We start from the raw sequence: 22,018 nt of genomic DNA, 5'->3' as shown, positions 1-22,018 counted from the left end.
GTCACTGCCCCAGGCTGACCCTGGTGAAGGCCATCCTCAGTCCTGGAAGAACTGAAATGCAGCGTGCCTCTTCCATCAGCTGTCAGGCTGCGGGGCCTCTTCCCCAGCCCTGAGAGCCTGCAGGCTCAGGGCACACCACCCACCCCCCTCCCCTCCGTGTTGCCGAATCCAAGGAATTTAACACGGACCTCACCCCGGTGCTGGGAACTCGATGGCCCAGCCAGGTGGTCTGGGAAGGCCAGTCCCCTGCCTCGGCCTCAGGTGGTGCTCCCTGGTCCCTCTGGCCCCTTGCAGAAGGACTTGCTGGTGGGTGGACACCTCGCAGCTGCTTCAGCACCTGCAGGAGGGACCTTTAGGAACAAAGCTTTAAGGCCAGGGAGACTCAGGTTGAAATTCGGCCCCTACCCTTGCTGTCTCTGTGACCCTGGACAGATGCCTGGCTGTGTCTGAGCCTAAGTCCCCAAGGTTTGCTGTGGGGATGATAGTAATTATATCTATCCCATGATTAAAAGATGTATTTTAGACCGCTTACACCCAGAAAGCGCTGGGTGACCGACAGCTGTGCTCGCTAGTGCTGTTGTTGTTTTTCTTCTCCACCATCATATCTGGGGATCAGTGGAGCTTCAGGGAACACTGGCTCTTAAACCTAGGTCTCTGGGTACTCAGGCCCCAGCGTCAAGAAGCAGAAGAGAGAGGTTAAATGAGGATGCGGCCGGAGGGCTAAGACTCCGAGGAGGCAGGCAGCAGGTGCGACAGGAGGACTGGCTTCGTGCATGTGCGGCCTGGGCATTTGCGTGGGAAGTAGGAGAGCCTCACTCTGGGTTTGATGCTCTACTGTCGCCGTCTTGAGATTCTTAATTTTTGAACAAGGGGCGCTGCATGTTCATTTTGCACTGGAAAATTATGCAAATTATGTAGCCTATCCTGGCTATAGGAGCTCCGTAATTCTGTGCCCAAAGGAGCTCTGTGGTTGTCTGTTGTTTTCGTCTATTCCCACATTCCATCGGCACTGGCTCAGTAATCGCTTGCCTTGTGCCACGCTCCAAGCAAGGGCCCACCGAGCTTGTTTCGGTTCCAAACGCTGCGTGAGAAACCATCCCACACTTAGCGGCATAAAGCAACAACCATTTTGTTATGTTCGTGGATCAGGTGGATCAGGTGGGTCAGGAGTATGGAAAAGGGCCCAGCAGGGGAGCCCTTCTCTGCTCCAAGTCTGGGGGTGACTCTAGCCACTGGTGGCTCCTCCCTCTGTCTGGCGCCTGGGCTGCTCTGGCTGAAGGACTGGCTCAGCCCGACACTGTTCTGAGCCCCTGCTTGTGGCCTCTCCACATGGTACAGGCATCTCAGGCATGGCTTGTAGAGAGAGCTCCTCAGAGGAAGCCTCTGGGAAATGGGTGTCCCAAGAGAACCAGGCGGAAGCTGCGTGGCCTTTTGTGATCTAGCCTAGAGGTCACGCTGCATTTCCACTGAGTGCTATCGGTTACAGTGAGTCACCGAGGCAGGTTCACGTTTAAGAAGAGGGGCTATAGACCCTCCCCAGCTCTCAATGCTCCTTTCCTGAGATGCCGCACATGAGCGTGGCGCCGGGAGACAGCGGATTCCCGCTCCTCCTGGGTGTTGTGCAAACATAAGCAGAAGAACAGAAGGGGGGAACCCTTCAAACCCCGTTATCAGCCTGGAAGTGTTCTCTGCCAGTAGTGGGAGGAGGGGAGAGAAAAGAGTAATCCCAGGCGCTCCCTGACCAGTAAAGCTCCAGCGCCCTAGGCCTGGATTGGCAGTCAAGGTCCCCACACCCTGGCCCTGAGCCGCTTTCCAGCCGTCTGCCCGCTACACCTCTCACACCCCTTCTCTCCTGCCTGACCAGAGTCCCCGGCTTCCCTGCACACCCTCTGCACTTCCTCACACTCCTCCCCCACCTAGCTCTCCCTCCCTCCCGTCTGAGACCATCAAAAGCCTGCTGACCCTCAGAGCCAGCCCAGTTGGCAGCCTCCCCATAAGAAGCCATCTCCCTCTGGTAACGGGCACGTGCCCACCTCCCCCGAGGCCCTCCCCCTCCTCTCCAGCGCCCCTGCGTGCCTGCACCTCGCTTTCCCTGGCTGCTCTCGCCACTCCTGTTGGGGCAGCAGGGCTCATGTCCTCTTCTCCCCACTCCACAGAGAACCTCCTGAAGGCAGGTTCTCTCTGTCTGGGTGCCCCCATCCCTGGGCTGTGTGGCACAGAGGAGGTTTCACTCCTGTGGTCTGAAGTGTCTAGGGCATCTTCCTTGAAGGAGGGATAGAGGCAGAGGTCTCATGGGGAAACTGAGGCATGGAAAGGGTGAATTATACACCCAAGTTCACCCAGAGAATCAAGGGCAGAGATGTTTGTCTGGATCCAAAGCCTCGTACCCCCATGTTTCACTGTGTGAGCCAGGCTCCCCAGCACCCGCTCTGGCGATGGGCACAGGGGGAAGGCTGCTGGACAGGGAGCCCCGAGGCCTGGGCTCTAGATCACTGACTCGCTCTGTGACCCTGTGCCAGTCTCATTCCATCTCTGGACCTTGGCTTCCTGCTCAGTCCAAGGAGAGGGTAAGCTGGATGCCCTCTGATTATCCTTCCTAGGTCAGGGGAGGTCTGGGGATGCAGACCCCAGGCCAGGAACAAAGGCAAGCGTCCGGAAGGTGCAGTGGCCACCAGATTCCAGGATCCCTGCGGCCTCCTAGCCCTGGTCAGGGCATGTGATTACAAGGCCAAGGCTGCGATGTGCCCAGGCTTCAGCCTGCCTCTGCAGACAGGTGTGCAGGAGCTGACCTTGCTTCCTTGGCTGCTGCTGGCAGGGCCGGGTGCCCCGTGAGCCCCTGTGTCTCCCCTACAGAAGCCTCCCCTCTGCCCCTCCCAGAACAGGACTCTGCACTCTCTGGGGGAAAGGGGTCTCCCAGACGCAACCACCATACTCCTTCATTCCGTGACTGTTTATCGAGGGCTTGGAATGATGGCAGTGAACAAGACAGACAAACATCCGTGTATGTACCAGGGGTGGAGACAGATATAAGGAATAAGGAAATACAGAGCATGTCAGAGGGGGATGCATGCCTTGGGGGAAAGTATAGCTGGGGGCAGTAAGGGAGGAGTGCTGGGGGTGGCATTGTTACTGTCTTCTACTAGGTGGTCAAGGAAGGCGGGCCTCTCACAGAAGGTGACCTTAGACAGAGCCCTGAAGGGAGGCAGGGGAGTCTGTGTTGGGGATTCTGCAAAGAGCTGCCCCAGGCTGAGGGAGCTGCAGGTGAGAGGCTTCAGACAAGAGCCTGGTGGTGGGTGGATATGCAGAGAGGAAGAGGGAGGACCAGAGGAGGTCAGGACGTGACTGTGCTGAAGGGGAGCCAGATGGATCACGGAGGATGCTGTGTAGAGACTAGGCCAGCGGGAGGGGCCGAGGACGCCCAGGTGGAAGCGGGGCGACTAGGTGAGAGACGATGGCCCCAACCACCCAGGTGACAGTGGAGGTGGGGAGAGCTCTCCTAGCCTGTGCTCAGGTCTGAACAGCGGCTCCACCATTCTCCTCCCCAGACCCAGCAAGGCACACCCATCTTCATCCCCACCTGACTGCCAGGTGTGCCCTGTACCTTCACAAACACTGAGGTGGGTGGACAGCCCCGGGTTGGAGTTCTGCCTCAGCTTCTTACCAGCAGGTTGGCTTTGGGCAGGTTATTCACTGTCCCTGAGTTTCGGTTTCCTCCTGTATAAAATGGGCCGAGTGATTCCATCTCAGCAACGTTGTAGGGTGACGTGTGGAAAGATAGTGGTCTGGAGCCTGCGCACAGCAGATGCTCTGGTTGCGGTCCCAGCCCTGCTGCAGGCCAAGTGTCCAGTGTTATCCATGCTGCTCTGCAACAGTGTCCTCTCCCTGTTTCTGATAGTATTGCTTCAGCTCGATTCCATCACTGTGTAAAGCTGGTGACAGAAATTGCCAACGTGAATTATTAGCAAGTTTAGAAGATAATAGCACCCAATGGGCAGGCCCCATCCAGGCACTTTAGCAAAACCCAACCGAGGTGGGCAGGTCAACACAGGAAAGAGTGGAAGCAGGGCTCCTGGCAACTGGGTCCCCTCAGCTGTTCTTCCCCTTCCTCCTGCCCCCCTACCTCTGCTGTCTTTCCCCACCCTCTCCTGACACCCCTCACCACAGGCATCTTAATTGATCTCATTGTTCTCCAATCCCTAGAGACCTGAGACTCCAGCTGTGCTTAAACAGAACAAAATCTCTTCCAATTTCCCCACCGTTTAAAAGAAAATTGAATTCTTTATCTGCAGCCTGGGGAAGGGAAGAGAGAGGCTAGAGACACACACTCACGCACACATGCGCGCGCGCGCACACACAGCACACGTAAATAGTAGTCACCCTAGCCCTGCTCCCAAGCTGGCCTGGAAGGCCTTTGTGGACACACCGTCCCCCATGTGGGGGGGTGTCTCGGCTGTACTTCTGGGCCCCTTTAATCTGCTCTTTGGTTCATCTCGTCAGAGGGGCCAAGCACTGGGAGGAAGCTGAGCTTGTTGATGGTGATTGACCGGTCAAGTTCCTCTGTCTGTCAGGCCTCAGTGCTCCTCTGATGTGTTTATCTCTTTAATCTAAATATCAATCCGTAAAACCAAAATGGGATGGAATTGAGAGGTAGGACAGGTGCTAAGGAGAGAGAGGGAGAACAGAGCTGCCCACTGCCACCCTGGGCTTCTGGAAGGACCTCGGCGGGGCCTGTGGGTTGGAGGCCGCAGGGGCCGCCTGAGACTGGCTAGAGCCTGGGTCAGAATGGAGAGCGGGGCTCCCCCAGCTCTGCCCCTGAAGTGGATTGTCCCAGGCTTTGTTCACGGTCCAACAGTTTCCCGCCATTTAGTCGCTCGACTACTGGATTTTCGGCGAATTGATCTAAACCCTCGTTTCTTGTCAAGCCTTTGATGCCTCCCTCATTGGCGCCTCCAGAATCCCCCATCCTTGACAGGAGCGGATCTGTCTGCTACTGACCTTTGCCCCTTTGCAAAAAAAACCGGAAGGATGCTGTTGTTTATCATCATAGGCCTAGTGAGCGGGTGATGTGAGCTTAGTAAATGGCAGGTACTTTACAGAATGTTACTTACCTCTTCTGTACCCATTGTGCAGAAGAAAGAAACAGAGGCCCAGAGTGGTAAGTAACCTGTCTGGGGCCAGCCAACAGCGAGTGACCAAGCCAGGATTCCAACCTGGGTCTGCCTGATTCCAAAGCCCCTGGGTCCCCCTCCCATTTGCCGGTCACCACCAGGCGCCCATTCCCACGCTGGGCTCCAGCCTGTTGTTGGAATCAGCTGTCTCCAGGGTCCAGGGAGATGGGCCCAGCGCTGGCCTCAGAGGCCGGAGTCACCCCGTCACTGGGTGACCTTGAGCAGGTGCCCGGCTCCCAGGCCCTGGTGTCCTCATCTGTAAAATGAAGGGATTGTGCTGGCTGCCCTCTAAGGCCCCCTGTGCCAACAACGTGTGACCACCGGCCCCCGACAGCCCCTCCTGCCCTGAGAGCTGTGACTCCCTGCCCTCTGCGCCTGTCGGAGTCCCCCTTCAGTAGGGCTGCTGCTGATTGCTCCTCTCAGGCAGTCGCTCAGAGGACATGAGAGGGAAGAAAATATACCCCTGGGTGAGGGGACAGTGGGTAGCTGTAAGCGTGGCCAGGGCCAGAACGAGTTCATCAGTGCAGTAAAGCCAATGGCTGTACAAAGTCCACCTGTGCCTTGTGCCAGGAGGGTCGGGAGCCCTGGGATCAGCCGACAGGGGTGGGGCCCAGGCCTGAGAGCTTGTCCTGGGAGCAGGTGGGAGAAAGGCTGGGGGAGCAGGGAGAGGGACTCGTAGAGGTTTAGGGAGAAGTTGAGCAGGGCCTGTGGGTTTGGGGTGGCTTAATCTTGCTGCATAATTCTTGTCAGAGGGGATGACACCTGTGGTTCCTGTCACCTTGTTTCCCTACTGGCTCAAAGTCCCGTATGTCCATTGGTTTGGTTAGTATTTTTCAAACTTTTTCTTACCATGGTCCGTAATAAAAACCACATTTAACTTCATGACCCAGAATACACACTCAAACACACACATCCACGTGTAGAACAAAACAGTACTTCCCTACTAAGTGTGATAATACACCCTAGTTGTATTTTATTCTGCTAGGTTTCATTTTTTTATGAGAACCTTGAAGATCTACTATCTTAGCAACTTTCAAATATACAATAAATTATCACTAACTACAGTCACCATGCTGTACGTTACGTCCCCAGGACTTATTTTATAATAAGTTTGTACCATTTGATCTCCTTCACTCATTTCGCCCACCCCAACCCCTGCCTTTGGCAACCAACAATTTGTTCTCTGTAGCTATGAGCTCAGTTTTGGTGGTGGTGTTTGTTTAAATTCTATATATAAGTAAGAGCATATGATATTTGTCTTTCTCTGTCTGACTTATTCCACTCAGCATAATGCCCTCAAGGATGTCCATCCATGTTGTCACAAATGGCAAGGTTTCCTTTTTTATGGCTGAGTAATATTCCTTGTATGTATGTGTACTGCATCTTCTTTATGCATTCTTCATCAAGGAACACTTAGGTTGTTTCCATATCTGGGCTATTGTGTGAAAAAAAAAAAAAGTGTTGCCATCAACATGGGAGTTCAGATGTCTTTTCAAGTTAGTGTTTTCATTTTCTGCGGATAAATATCCAGAAATGGAATTGCTGGATCATATGGTAGCTCTATTTTAAATTTTTGAGGAATCTCTATACTGTCTTCCACAGTGGCTGCACCAATTTACATACCCACCAACAGTGCACGAGGGTTCTCTATCCGCATTCTCATCAACACTTGTTATTTGTTATCTTTCTGATAATAGCCATTCTAATAGGTATGAGGTGATATCTCATTGTGGTTTTGATTTTCATTTCCCTGATGATTAGTAACGTTGAACACCTTTTCAAGTACCTGTTGGCCATCTGTACATCATCATTGGAAAAATTCCTATTCAGATCCTCTGCCCTTTTCTAAAATATTTATTTATTTATTTATTTGGTTGTACCAGATCTTAGTTGTGGCTCACCTGCTCCTTAGTTGCGGGCAGGTGGGCTCCTTAGTTGTGGCATGCGTGTGGGATCTAGTTCCCTGACCAGGGATCGAACCCAGGCCCCCTGCATTGGGAGCGTGGAATCTTAACCACTGTGCCACCAGGGAAGTCCCCCTCTGCCCATTTTTTAATCAGATTGGGTTTTTGCTAGTGAGTTGTATGTGTTCTATAGACATGGATATGAACCACTTATCAGATACGTGATTTGCAAATATGTTCCCCCATTCAGTAGGTTATCTTTTCGTCTTGTTTGTTTCTTTTGAAGTTTGGAAGCTTTTTAGTTTGATGTACTCCATCTGTTTATTTTTTAATTTGTTGCTTTCCCTTTAAATGTCAAATCCAAAAAAATCATCACCAAGACTGATGTCAAAGAGCTTCCCACCTGAGGGCTTCCCTGGTGGCGCAGTGGTTGAGAGTCCACCGCTGATGCAGGTTCGTGCCCCGGCCTGGGAAGATCCCACATGCCGCAGAGCAGCTGGGCCCGTGAGCCATGGCCCTGAGCCTGCACGTCCGGAGCCTGTGCTCTGCAATGGGAGAGGCCACGACAGTGAGAGGCCCGCGTACTGCAAAAAATAAATAAATAATTAATTAAAAAAGAGCTTCCCACCTATGTTTTCTTATGGCTTGAGGTCTTATAAGTCTCTCATCCATTTTGAGTTCATTTTTTAAAATTTTATTAGAGTATAGTTGATTTACAATGTTGTGTTAGTTTCAGGTGTACAGCAAAGTGATTGTTATACATATATTCATTCTTTTTCAGATTCCATTCTCATGTAGGTTATCACAGAATATTGAGTAGAGTTCCCTGTGCTATACAGTAGGTCCTTGTTGGTTATCTACCTTATATATAGTAGTGTGTATATGTTAATCCTAAACTCCTGATTTATCCCTCCCTGCCACATTTCCCCTTCGGTAACCATAAGTTTGTTTTCGATAGCTGAAAGTCTGTTTCAGTTTTGTGAATAAGTTCATTTGCATCATTTTTAAAATGAGATTCCACATATAAGCGTTATCATGTGATATTTCCTTTCTGTGTCTGACTTACTTCACTTAGTATGATAATCTCTAGGTCCATCCATGTTTCCACATATGGCATTATTTTGTTCTTTTTTATGGCTGAGTAATATTCCATTGTATATATGTACCACATCTTCTTTAACCATTCCTCTGTTGATGGATATTTAGGTTGCTTCCATGTCTTGGCTATTGTAAATAGTGCTGCAATGAACAGTGGTGTGCATGTATCCTTTTGAACTATGGTTTTCTCCAGATGTATGCCCAAGAATGGGATTGATGGATCATATGATAGTTCTATTTTTAGTTTTCAAAGGAATCCCCATACTGTTTGTTTTCCATAGTGGTTGTACCAATTTACATTCCCACCAATAGTGTAGGAGGGTTCCCTTTTCTCCACACCCACTCCAGCATTTGTTTGTAGACTTTTTGATGATGGCCATTCTCACTGTTGTGAGGTGATATGTCCCTGTAGTTTTGATTTACAGTTCTCTGATAATTAGTGATGTTGAGCACCTTTTCATGTGCTTTTTGGCCATCTGTATGTCTTCTTTGGAGAAATGTCTATATAGATCTTCTGCCCGTTTTTTGATTGGGTTGTTTGTTTTTTTTGATATAGAGCTGTGTGAGCTGTTTGTATATTTTGGAGATTAATCCTTTGTCAGTCGCTTCATTTGCAATTATTTTCGCCCACTCTGTGGATTGTCTTTTCATTTTGTTCATGGTTTCATGTGCTGTGCAGAAGCTTTTAAATTTAACTAGGTCCCATTTGTTTGTTTTTGTTTTTATTTTTATTACTCTAAGAGGTGGATCAAAGAAGATATTGCTGCAATTTATGTCAAAGAGTGTTCTGCCTATGTTTTCCTCTAAGGGTTTTATAGTGTCCAGCCTTACATTTAGGTCTTTGATCCATTTTGAGTTTATTTTTGTATACGGTATTAGGGAATGTTTTAATTTCATTCTTTTACGTGTAGCTTTCCAGTTTTCCCAGCACTGCTTACTGAAGATACTGTCTTTTCTCCATTGTGTTGTCTAGCCTCCTTTGTCATAGATTAATTGACCATAGGTGCGTGGGTTTATTTCTGGGCTTTCTATCCTTTTCTGTTTATCTATATTTCTGTTGTTGTGCCAGTACCATACTGTTTTGATGACTGTAGCTTTGTAGTATAGTCTGAAGTCAGGGAGCCTGATTCCTCTAGCTCCGTTTTTTCTTTCTCAGGATTGCTTTGGCTATTCGGGGTCTTTTGTGTCTCCATACAGAATTTTAAAATGTTTGATCTAGTTCTGTGAAAAAAAATGCCATTGGTAATTTGATACAGATTGCACTGAGTCTGTAGATTGCCTTGGGTAGTATAGTCACTTTGAAAATATTGATTCTTCCAATCCAAGAACGTGGTATATCTTTCTATCCGTTTGTGTCATCTTCAGTTTCTTTCATCAGCATTTTATAGTTTTTCAGAGTACAGGTCTTTTGTCTTCTTCAGTAGGTTTATTCCTAGGTATTTTATTCTTTTTGATGCCATGGGAAAAGGGATTTTTTCCTTAATTTGTCTTTCTGATCTTTCATTGTTAGCGTATAGGAATGCAGGAGATTTCCGTGTATTAATTTTGTATCCTGGAAATTTACTGAATTCATTGATGAGTTCTAGTGGTTTTCTGGTAACATCTTTAGGATTTTCTATGTATAGTATCATGTCATCTGCAAACAGTGGCCCTTCTTTTCCAATTTAGATTCTTTTTGTTTCTTCTCTGATTGCCATGGACTTCCAAAACTATGTTGAATAAAAGTGGCAACAGTGGACAACCTTGTCTTCTTCCTGATCTTAGAGGGAATGCTTTCAGCTTTTCACTGTTGAGAATGTTAGCTGTGGATTTGTCATATATGGCCTTTATTATGTTGGGGTTTTTGGGGTTTTTTTTTTTTTTTGCTTTTTCTGCATTTATTGATATGATCATATATTAAGAGAATAAAAGGAAAAATTAACTTAGTTAATTTTTTAATGTTAAGTCAAACCTGCATACCTGGGATAAAACCTAGTATGTGATGTATTGTTGAATTTGATTTGCTATTATTTTATTAAGAATTTTGGAGTTTCTATTCATGAAGGATATTGGTCTATAATCTTTTTTATGGTAATGTCTTTCTCAGGTTTTGGTATTACATTTATCCTTGTCTCATAAAACGAGTTCATTAGTAATCGCTTTGGTATGTTTTAAAAAGTTTGCATGAGATGGGTCTTATTTCTTCTTGGATATTTTGATGGGATTCACTGGGGTTACCATCTGGTCCTGGAATTTTCTTTCTTATTATTAATTATTATTAATTAATTTCTTTCTTATTAAGGAAAATTTCATTTTCCTTAATAGATATAGGTGTATTCAGATTTTTAAATTATTTTTCATGTGAATTTTGGTAACTTTCGGGGGGGGGGGATTTGTCCTTTCATCTCAGTTGTTGAAATTTTTAGCATAAAGTTGTTCATAGCATTCTTTTTATTATCCTCTAATGTCTGTGGGGTCTGTGTTGATAATCTCTTTTTCATTCCTCCTTTTGGGGTTTTCTCTTTTTCCTTGATTAGATAGAAGTTTGTCATTTTTGTTTATAAGTTCAAAGAATCAACTTTTGGCTTTGTTAATTTTCTCTATTATTTATTTTCTGTTTTATTGACTTTCCTCTTATTATAATTTATTTCTTTTTTACTTTGTTTTTTTTAGTTTCTTAAGATGGAACCTTAGGTCATTGATTTTAGATTTTTCTTCTAATATTTAAAGTGCTGGATTTTCATCTAAGCATTCATAAGTTGTAGCAAGAAAAATTGATATTTAGTACATTCTTTGTCATTTAGTTTAAAATTTTTTCATTTTATTTATTGAAGTATAGTTGAATTACAATATTGTGTTAATTACTGCTGTACAAAGTGACTCAGTTATACATATAGATATATTCATTTTTCATATTCTTTTCCATTATGGTTTATCACAGGATACTGAATACAGTTCCCTGTGTTATACAATAGGACCTTGTTGTTTATCCATTCTGTATATACCAGTATGCATCTGCTAATCCCAAGCTCCCAAGCCAACCGTCTCCCATCCCCCTCCCCCTCGGCAACCACCAGTCTATTCTCTATTCTGTTTCTGTTTCATAGATAGGTTCATTTGTGTCATCTTTCAGATTCCACATAAAAATGATATCTTATGTATTTGTCTTTCTCTTTCTGACTTGCTTCGCTTAGTATGATACTCTCTAGTTGCATCCGTGTTGCTGCAAATGGCATTATTTCATTTTTTATGGCTGAGTAATATTCCATTGTATGTATGTACCACATCTTCTTTATCCATTCATCTGTCAGTGGGCATTTAGGTTGTTTCCATGTCTTGGCTATTGTGAACAGTGCTGCTATGAACATAGGGATGCATGTATCTTTTTGAATTACAGTTTTGTCTGGATATAAGTATGGCCTTTATTGTGTTAAGGTAAGTTCCCTCTATGCCCACTTTCTGGAGAGTTTTTTTTTTTATCATAAATGGGTGTTAAATTTTTATCAAAAGCTTTTTCTGCATCTACTGAGATGATCGTGTGGTTTTTATTCTTCAGTTTGTTAATGTGGTGTATCATACTGATTGATTTGAGTATACTGAAGAATCCTTGCATGCCTGGGATAAATCCCAGTTGATCATGGTGTATGATCCTTTTAGGGTACTGTTGGATTAGGTTTGCTAGTATTTCGTTGGGTTTTTTCTGTGTCTATGTTCATCAGTGATATTGGCCTGTAATTTTCTTTTTTCATGGTATCTTTGTCTGGTTTTGGTATCAGGGTGATGGTGGCCTCATAGAATGAGCTTGGGAGTGTTCCTTCCTCTGCAGTTTTTTGGAAGAGTTTAAGAAGGCCAGGTGTTAACTCTTCTCTAAATGTTTGATAGAATTCGCCCGTGAAGTCATCTGGTCCTGGATTTTTGTTTGTTGGAAGTTATTAAATCACAGTTTCAATTTCATTCCTTGTGATTGGTCTGTTCATATTTTCTATTTCTTCCTGGTTCAGTCTTGGAAGGTTGTAGCTTTCTAAGAATTTGTCCACTTCTTCTAGGTTTTCCATTTCATTGGCATATACTGGCCTGCAGTAGTCTTTTATGATCCTTTGTACTTCTGTGGTGTCCATTGTAACTTCTCCTTTTTCATTTCAAATTTTATTGATTTGAGCCCTCTCTTTTTTTTCTTGATGAGTCTGGCTAAATGTTTATCAATTTTGTTTATCTATTCAAAGAAACTTTTGAATAGCTTTTAGTTTCATTGATCTTTTCTATTGTTTTCTTTATCTCTATTTCATTTATTTCTGCTCTGATCTTTATGATTTCTTTCCTTCTACTAACTTTGGGTTTTCATTGTTCTTCTTTCTCCAGTTGCTTTAGCTGTAAGGTTAGGTTGTTTATTTGAGATCTGTCTTGTTTCCGGAGGTAAGATTGTCTTGCTACAAACTTCCCTCTTAGAACTGCTTTTGCTGTGTCCCAAGGTTTTGGATCATCGTGTTTTCATTGTCAATTGTCTCTAGGTATTTTTTGATTTCCTCTTTGAGTCCTTCAGTGATCCATTGGTTGTTTAGTAACTTATTGTTTAGCCTCCATGTGTTGGTGTATTTTATAGTTGTTGTTTTTTTTTTTTTTTGTAGTTTATTTCTAATCTCACAGCATTGTGGTCTGAAAGGATGCTTGATATGATTTCAGTTTTCTTAAATTTACCAAGGCTTGATTTGTGGCCCAGGATGTGATCTATCCTGGAGAATGTTCCATGTGCACTTGAGAAGAAAGTGTATTCTGCTGCTTTGGGATAGAATCTTCTATAAATATCAGTTAAGTCCATCTGGTCTAATGTGTCATTTAAGACCTGTGTTTCCTTATTGATTTTCTGTCTAGATGATTTGTCCATTGATGAAAGTGGGGTGTTAAAGTCCCCCATTTTTATTGTGTTACTACTGATTTCTCCTTTTATGGCTGTTAGCATTTGCCTTATATATTGAGGTGCTCCTATGTTTGGTACATATATATTTCCAATTGTTATGTCTTCTTCTTGGATTGATCCCTCAATCATTATGTAGTGCCCTTCTTTGTCTCTTGTAATAGTCTTTATTTTAAAGTCTATTTTGTCAGATGTGAATATTGCTCCTCCAGCTTTCTTTTGATTTCCATTTGCATGGTATACCTTTTTCCATTACCTCACTTTCAGTCTGTATGTGTCCCTAGATCTAAAGTGGGTCTCTGGTAGACAGCATATATCCGGGTCTTGTTTTTGTATCCATTCAGCCAGTCTATGTCTTCTGGTATGGAACATTTAATCCATTTTTATTTAAGGTAATGTTTTACCTTAAGGTAATATTTAAGGTAATGTTTTATTTAAGGTAATTATTGATATGTATGTTCTTATTGCCATTTTGTTAATTGTTTGGGATTTTTTTTTTTTTTTTTGGTGCGGTACGCGGGCCTCTCACTGTTGTGGTCTCTCCCGTTGCGGAGCACAGGCTCCGGGTGCGCAGGCTCAGCGGCCATGGCTCACGGGCCCAGCCACTCCGTGATGTGGGATCCTCCCAGACCAGGGCACAAACCCGCGTCCCCTGCATCGGCAGGCGGACTCTCAACCACCGCGCCACCAGGGAAGCCCCCTGGATTTGTTTTTGAAGGTCTTTTTTTTCCCTTCCTCTTTTGTTCTCTTGTGATTTGATGTGTATCTTTAGTGTTGTTTGGATTGGTTTTTCTTTTGTGTGTAGGTTTTTTGGGGGGATTGTAGATTTTTGGTTTGTGGTTCCCATGAGGTTTTGATATAACAGTCTATATATGTACAAGATTGTTTCAAGGTGCTGGTCTCTTAATTTACAGTGCATTTCCAATATCCTGTATTTGTACTCTCCTTTTCTCACAGTTGCTGGTTTTGATATCATATTTGTGTGTGTGTGATTTCTTACCTTTGCGTTATGCTTGCCTTTACCAGTGAGCTTTCCCATTCATAATTTTCTTGATTCTAGTTGTGGCCTTTTCTTTTGCACCTAGAGAAGTTCCTTTAACATTTGTTGTAAAGCTGGGTTTGTGGTGCTGAATTCTCTTAGATTTTCCTTGTCTAAGCTTTTGATTTCTCTGTCAAATCTGAATGAGAGCCTTGCTGGTTAGAGCATTCTTGGTTGTAGGTTTTTTCTTTTTCATCACTTTAAGTATATCATGCCACTCTCTTCTGGCCTGCAGAGTTTCTGCTGAAAAATCAGCTGATAACCTTATGGGGATTCCCTTGTATATTGTTGCTTTTCCCTGTTGCTTTTAATATTTTTTCTTCATCTTTAATTTTTGGTCAGTTTGATTAATATGTGTCTCAGCATGTGCCTCTTTGGGTTTATCATATGTGGGACTCTCTGTGCTTCCTGGACTTGAGTGTTTCCTTTCCCATGTTAGGGAAGTTTTGGGGTATAATCTCTTCAAATATTTTCTCAGGCTTGTTCTGTCTCTCTTCTCTTTCTGGAACCCCTATAATGTGAATGTTCATGCATTTATTGTTGTCCCAGAGGTCTCTGAAACTGTCCTCATTTCTTTTCATTCCTCTGTTCCATGGCAGTGATTTCCATCATTCTGTCTTCCAGCTCACTTATTTGTTCTTCTGCCTCAGTTATTCTGTTATGGATTCCCTCTAGTGTATTTTTCATTCCAGTTATTGTATTGTTCATCTCTGTTTGTTCTTTAGATCTTCTAGCTCTTTGTTAAACTACTTTTGTATCTTCTCAATCTGTGCCTTCATTCTTTTTCTGAAGATCTTGGATCACCTTTACTATCATTACTTTGAATTCTTTTTCAGGTAGGTTGCCTATCTCCTCTTCATTGAGTTGTTCTTGTGGGTTTTTATCTTGTTCCTTTGTCTGGAACATATTTCTTTGCTATCTCATTTTGTCTAACTTTCTGTGTTTGTGGTCTCCTTTACACTGGCTCCAGGATCGTAGCTCTTCTTGCTTCCGGTGTCTGTCTCCTCATGGTTGAGGTTAGTCCTGGGGCTTATGTAGGCTTCCTGGTGGGAGGGATTGGTGCCTACCCACTGGTTGATGGAGCTGAGTCTTGTCCCTCCATTGGGCACGGCCATGTCAAGGGTTGTGTTTAGAGGTGGCTGTGAGCTCAGTATAACTTTAGGCAGCCTGTATGCTGATGGGTGGGACTGTGCTCCTATCCTGCTGGTTGTTTGGCCTGAGGCATTCCAGCAGTGGAGCCTGTAGGCTGCTGTAGGTCTTGATGCCAAAATGGCGAATTCTGGAAGAGCTCATGCCAATCAGTATTCTCTGGGGCCTCTGACACCAGTGTCCTTGTCCTCTCAGTGAATCAGAGCTGACCCCCACTTCCCCAAGAGACTCTCCAAGGTTCATAGGTAGAACTAGCCCAGGCTCCTATAGAGTCACTGCTTTGTGCTGGGTCCCAGTGTATGTGAAACCTTGTGTGAGCCCTCCAAGAGTGGAGTGTCTTTTTACCCCAGTCCTGTGGAGCTCCTGCACTCAAGCCCAGCTGGCCTTCAAAGCCAAATGCTCTGGGGAATTCCCTGGCAGTCCAGTCGTTAGGACTCGGCACTCTCACTGCCAGGGCCCTGGGTTTGATCCCTGGTCATGGAATTAAGATCCTGCAAACCATACAGCACAGCGCCCCCCCCCCCAAAAAAAAAAGCCAAATGCTCTGGGGATTCCTCCTCCTGATGCCAGACCCTCAGGCAGGACTTTAACTCTTGTGGGAGAACCTCTGTGATATAATTATTCTCCAGTTTGTGGGTTGCCCACCTGGGCAGTATGGGATTTGATTGTCACAAGAGTGCCCCTCCTACCATCTCATTGTGACTTTGTCTTTGAATGTAAAATATCTTTTTTGTTAGGTTCGAGTCTTTTTTATTGATGGTTGTTCAGCAGTTAGTTGTGATTTTGATGTTTTCATGAGAGGAGGTGAGCTCAAGTCCTTCTACTCTGCCATCTTTTTCAGAATTGAGGGGCTGCTTTTAGTTTTGATGCTCGCTGTCTCTTTCCTCAGCGTGTGTTGGCCGTTATCCCTTTGATATGGAGTGTGCAGGTGCACTGGGACAGTGGGGCAGCCCTTGGCACCTGCTCATGGGTCTCCTAGGGGTGGCTGCTCTCTGCGCACTCCCAGGATAGCAGTGCAGCACTTGGTGCCTGCTTGCAGGTCTCATACCAGTGGCCCGTGCCCACTTCTGGAGCCCAGAATAGAAGCAACAACTCACGCACACCCCCCAGAGCTCCTGTAGGTGGTATCCTGTTGCCTGGGAATACTCACAGGGAAAGAAACTCTTACAGTCATCCTGCCCCTCTCCTCATGTACCCTCCCAATAATGGCACCTCTCTGGTGGGCCCTGGCTTCTTCCAAGTACCCCCTTAGTTGCCACAGTCCAGCCTCTTAAGGCTGTCTTGGTGAAGCCAACCCCAGTCCTCTCCCTGGATCTGACCTCTGAAGCCTGCACTTCAGCACCCAGCCCCCACCTACACCGACAGATGAGCGTCTGAGGCTGGGGAGTGCAGGGCGGCAAGTTACAGTGCCGGTTACTCTCTGTTTTGCCTTCTGCAAACTGGTCGCTGTGCTCTCCTCCTAGGCTCCGAAGTTCCCCTCTATCCAGGCTGATCTACCTGCTGATGCAGGGACTCTCCAGGGTGCAGGAACCTTTCCTCCTTCACAGCTCTCTGCCTGGGGCACAAGCCCTGTCACCAATTCCTTTCTTTTTCTTTTTCCTCTTGTCCTACTTGGTTACATGGAGGTTTTCTTACCCTTTCAGAAGTCTGAGGTCTTCTGCTGTCATTCAGTAGATGTTCTGTGTGAATCGTTCCACTTGTAGATGTGTGGTTTTTTTTTTTTTTTTACATCTTTATTGCAGTATAATTGCTTTACAATGGTGTGTTAGTTTCTGCTTTATAACAAAGTGAATCAGTTATACATATACATATGTTCCCATATCTCTTCCCTCTTGCGTCTCCCTCTCTCCCACCCTCCCTATCCCACCCCTCCAGGCGGTCACAAAGCACCGAGCTGATCTCCCTGTGCTATGCACCAAACATAAGGTAGATAGCTAGTGGGAAGCTATGTTTGGTAGTGTATATATGTCTGTGCCTCTCTCTTGCTTTGTCACCCTGAGAAAACCATAATTCAAAAAGAGTCATGTACCAAAATGTTCATTGCAGCTCTATTTACAATAGCCCGGAGATGGAAACAACCTAAGTGTCCATCATCGGATGAATGGATAAAGAAGATGTGGCACATATATACAATGGAATATTACTCAGTCATAAAAAGAAATGAAATTGAGCTATTTGTAATGAGGTGGATAGACCTAGAGTCTGTCATACAGAGTGAAGTAAGTCAGAAAGAGAAAGACAAATACCGTATGCCAACACATATATATGGAATTTAAGGGAAAAAAATGTCATGTAGATGTGTTTTTAATGTTTCTGTGGGAGAAGGTGAGCTCCCTATCCTACTCCTCCACCATCTTGACCCCTATCCCCATTTTGAGTTAATTTTGTGTATGGTATAAGATAGTGGTCCAGTTTCATTCTTTTTCACATGGCTGTCCAGTTTTCCCAGCACAATTTACTGAAGAGATTGTCCTCTCCCATTTGTATAGTCTTAGCTCCTTGTCATGAATTAATTGACCATATATACGTGGGTTTATTTCTGGGCTCTTTATTTTGTTCCATCGATCTGTGTCTGTTTTTATGCCAGTACCGTACTGTTTTGATTCCTATAGTTTTGTAGTTTGAAATCGGGGAACATGATGCCTCCAGCTTTGTTCTTCTTTCTCAAGGTTGCTTTGGCTATTGGGGGTTTGTTGTGGTTCCACACAAATTTTAGGATTGTCTGCTGTGTTTCTGTGAAAAATTCCATTGGAATTTTTTTTTTTTTTTTTTTTTTTGCGGTACACGGGCCTCTCACTATTGTGGCCTCTCCCTTTGCGGAGCACAGGCTCCGGATGCGCGGGCTCAGCGGTCATGGCTCACAGGCCCAGCCACTCCGCGGCATATGGGATCTTCCCAGACCGGGGCACGAACCCGTGTCCCCTGCATCGGCAGGCGGACTCTCAACCACTGCGCCACCAGGGAAACCCTCCATTGGAATTTTGATAGGGATTGCATTGAATCTGTAGATTGCTTTGGGCAGTATGGAAATTTTAACAATATTAATTTTTCAGTGCATGACCATGGAATATCTTTCCATTTATTTGTGTCATTTTCAGTTTCTTTCATCAATGTCTTACAGTTTTCACCCTAGTATTTTCTGTTTCATTCTACTAGATTTCTTTGTTATTTTTTTAATGATAGTCATGACCCACTAAATTGATTTTATGACCAATTAACGTATGGTAACCTAAGAAGGAAACTTCTCCCCTAATGTAATGATGATGATAATGATATCTCATGTTTCTCAAGTGCTCACTACAGGGGGCAGAGTGGTAAAGACCCCAGCCTCCAGACTTACATGATCCAGGTTTATTCTGATTCACCCATTTCTGAACCCTATGACTTTGAATAGGTTACTTGTATCGGCAATGACTCAATACAGCTACCACTAACACAAACCCCCCAAATCTTTTCTTAAACAAAATCAAAGTGCATTTCTCTCACATTTAAAAGCTGTTTAGAGGTAAGCAGCCTTGGTTGCTTCTTTCAGGTTCTCTCCTTCACCATTCCTAGAGTATGGCCCTCATCTCCATGATCCAAAATGGTTGCTAGAGCTCCAGCCTTCACATCCAGATTCCAAGCTGCAGCATGGAGAAAATGAGGCCAAGCGCTCTCATTTCCTTTTAAGGAGACTTCCAAAGGAAATGCCTTGCAAACTTCTGCTTTCATCTCGTTGGCCAGAACTTAGTTGTGTGGCTGTGCTTAGCTGCAAAGGAAGGTGGGAAATGTAGTATTTTAGCCAGGTAGTGTTCTACCCCCTAAAAAGCATGGTTTCTGTTCAGCTGAGAAAGGGAGTATAGATGTTTAAGTCTCTGCCAAATAACCTGTGTGTGCCTCAGTTTCCTCTCTTGGAAAACGGTGATCATGATAGCTCCATATGGATTTGTTGTGGGGATTCAAGGGGATAATGTAAAGGACTTGGCAAAGCACCTAATGTGGAGTAGGCGCTAAACAAATAACAGGCACTAGTATTGAGTGCCTGGTGCCAAACTGACCCCCTTCTGTGTGTTATCTCATCGAATCCCCATGACAGCCCGGTGAGGTAGAAATTAGTGTCCTTATCTTATAGATGAGAGCCCTGAGATTCAGAGTACTTAGCTGCTTGCCAAAGGTCACACCTGTGGAGGGGGCAGAGCGGAGGCATGAACCCTTGTCTCTAGGATACCACCGTCCTTCCCCTTCACCATGAGGCAACACAGCCTCCTCATGAAGACTGAAACCCTCCCTGAGACTCCCCTGGTGAAACTATGGGACCAAGAGGTATGATAGGTTGGAAACTGAACGTGACCGACTGACGTCCAAGCTGAACCCAAGGCCCAGACCCCCCTCTGTCTGCCCAGCTACCTGTAGGGGGTACCCCCTGCCCAAAAGAGAAACAGGACCAGGACACACACACACACACACACAAAAGCCCTTTAGGCTCCCATTGTAAGAAGACCTGCAACCTTCAGGTCAGAAGGTCAGGGACTTCAAGTTGCTGAAGGACCCTGGGCAAACCCCTTTCCTCCATGAACCTCAGTTTCTCTATGGAGAGAAGGCTGCTGGACCCTCTCCCCATTCTGGGACATTTTTAGAACAACGTGGCTAGAATGTTTTGAACTCCTTGGGAAGCAAGTCTTTATAAATTAGATATGCTGGTCTCCTGTCAGGGCATTTCTCAGTCTGAGTTAGAACATTCTAAATACCGGAGGCGGGATGGGCAGAGGAGTGAGTGAATCCAAATGTCTGTGGACAGAGGCTGCTTCTCGGGCGTGAATGCTCCCAGCACGCCCTCGCCAGCCTGCGCTGATACACAAAATCTGATTGTCTCACCGTCAAGTCAAGCCCTGGGCTGGACTGGCCCAGGTGAGTGAGGGCCGGCCTGGGGCTGTAGCCCTCTGCTGGTCTCAGGATCACGGGTGATTTATAGTTCCTTTGTCTGACTTTGACCTTAGTTTCTTCTGTCGTTGTGGGGCTGTAAAATTCTTTAGGGACCTGCAGGCGGAGTGATGGAGATGTCAGGCGGGCAACTGTGTGGGTATTTAATCTATCAGATGTGTGGCTTGCCATTTAGGGAGACAACAGGAGGATGTGGAATCAATATGGTTCATTAGTGAGCTGCGCGTGATGGCCCAATCGGAGCCCGCCAATGGCAGCAGGCACGGGGGCCGTGTCACCCGGCTCCAAGTCACCTTGAGTGAGGATGTGTCCTGGCACATGGGTGGGGACCAGTCCCCACCCAGGTACCTCTCCTCACCTTTCCACTAGGCCTGGAGCTGCCTGTTGCACCCCATGGGGGCAGGGAAGAAGAGGGAGGGGGTCAGACTCCAGGCAAGGATACAGTGGTGAGGTCCAGCAGTGGGGGGAGGTGTTCCCAGCCATGGTTTGGCTACATCCCCAGGGGGCTGATTGGACTGTCTTTTCTTCCTCCTTCCATCTCCTCTGCACACAAGGCCCCACTTAACTGAGGCTCGGCCGCAGTGTCTGTCCCCACATCTCTCTGGCACCCTCCCCTTCTCATCCTCTTCCACATAATCCCAGCCTGATAACTGGCCCCAGAGAGGCCTCAAGACCCTTCTGACTGCGAACGTCTCGCTCACCCCCGGCCACCCTCCTGCATCCCCGGGAAAATGGCCTTCTGCATCCCACTCTTCTTTGTTTGATGGTCAGATGTGAGTTTTCTTTTTTTAAAGGCACTCAGTTGAGTCTTCCTCAAATCCAATGGCATAAAAGAAGGGGCAGCATTGTGGAAGGGCTAGGAGCGGGATTTTTTTCCTCTTTGATTTGTGTGTGCGAGTGTCAGACAGACGAGGGTTCGAGTCCCAGCTCTGCCGGTGACCGACTGCAGGACCCTGAGCCCGCTAACAGCCATCCCTGAGCCACTGGCCACTCTGAGTGCCTTGAGGGCTGGGAACATACTGCCAGGCTCACCGTTGCGTGTCCAGTGTCCAGCCTGAGGCTTGTGTCTCAGGTCTGGCTCTCCAGAAGCAGACCCTGAGACAAGGACTCAAGGACCGGCAGTTTACTTGGGAGGTGACCCCAGGAAACTCAGGTGGGAGCGGGAGGTGAGACGAGGTCACTCAAGGGGGCGCCGTGAAGCCGGTTATCACGGGGGCTTCTGGAGCTCTGTCCGCTGGGAAATCAACGGGAGGGCTGTGTCTGAGCTATCCAAGCTCAGGGCGAGGAGGCTGGGGTATTGGTCCATCGACTCCTAGCCCCCATTGAGTGGGGACAGCTTCTGGGGATGTGGACACCCCATCATTCCAACTGCTCCTTTGAGAAGGAAGCTCACAGGCCAAGAGAGGCATGGACGCTTCCACTAAAGCAGCCCCTGGTGTGTGGAGGTGGGCACGGGGGGGCGTGTGTGGCACCAGTAGCTTCTGCCCCAGCTGGGAACTTTGCACGCTCATAAGACAAAGGTGGCATTAGTACTTATCTCATGGAGTGGGAGTGGAAATGAAATGTGCTAATACATGTAGATTTCTTGGAATAAATCCTGGGACCCAGTAAGGACTAAACAAGAGTGAGCTGTGTTACTCGTTTTGCAGTCATATCAGCTGGAGTTGCTTATCTGTAAAATGGGGCTGTGACCCCATCTTGCTGGTTGCTTGCAGGATTAGGGACAAATCGTGTCACGTTTCTCACACAGTGCCAGGCCAGGCCCATAGCTTGACACTCAGCAAGGCAGTGGTTGCACTTATCCCCCTGCCTCCGGGGGACCCCATGCTCGTCCTGCAAGCCGGCCTGG

The 22,018-nt window shown here is 46.2% G+C and overlaps 1 protein-coding gene across 1 annotated transcript in view; it reads left to right on the top strand.

The window, feature by feature from the left end:
• The window catches only part of LOC309971799 (cadherin-23-like), a gene marked incomplete at both ends in the record, with an annotated part of 325,411 nt that overhangs the window by 201,949 nt on the left and 101,444 nt on the right, over positions 1–22,018 (top strand). The window lies entirely within an intron of this gene.

Source organism: Leucopleurus acutus (genome assembly GCF_964270905.1).
Source record: "Leucopleurus acutus genome assembly, chromosome: 14".
Classification (NCBI taxonomy): domain Eukaryota; kingdom Metazoa; phylum Chordata; class Mammalia; order Artiodactyla; family Delphinidae; genus Leucopleurus; species Leucopleurus acutus.
The sequence above is the reverse complement of the archived record's forward strand: the minus strand, read 5'-3'. Positions and strand labels throughout refer to the sequence as shown.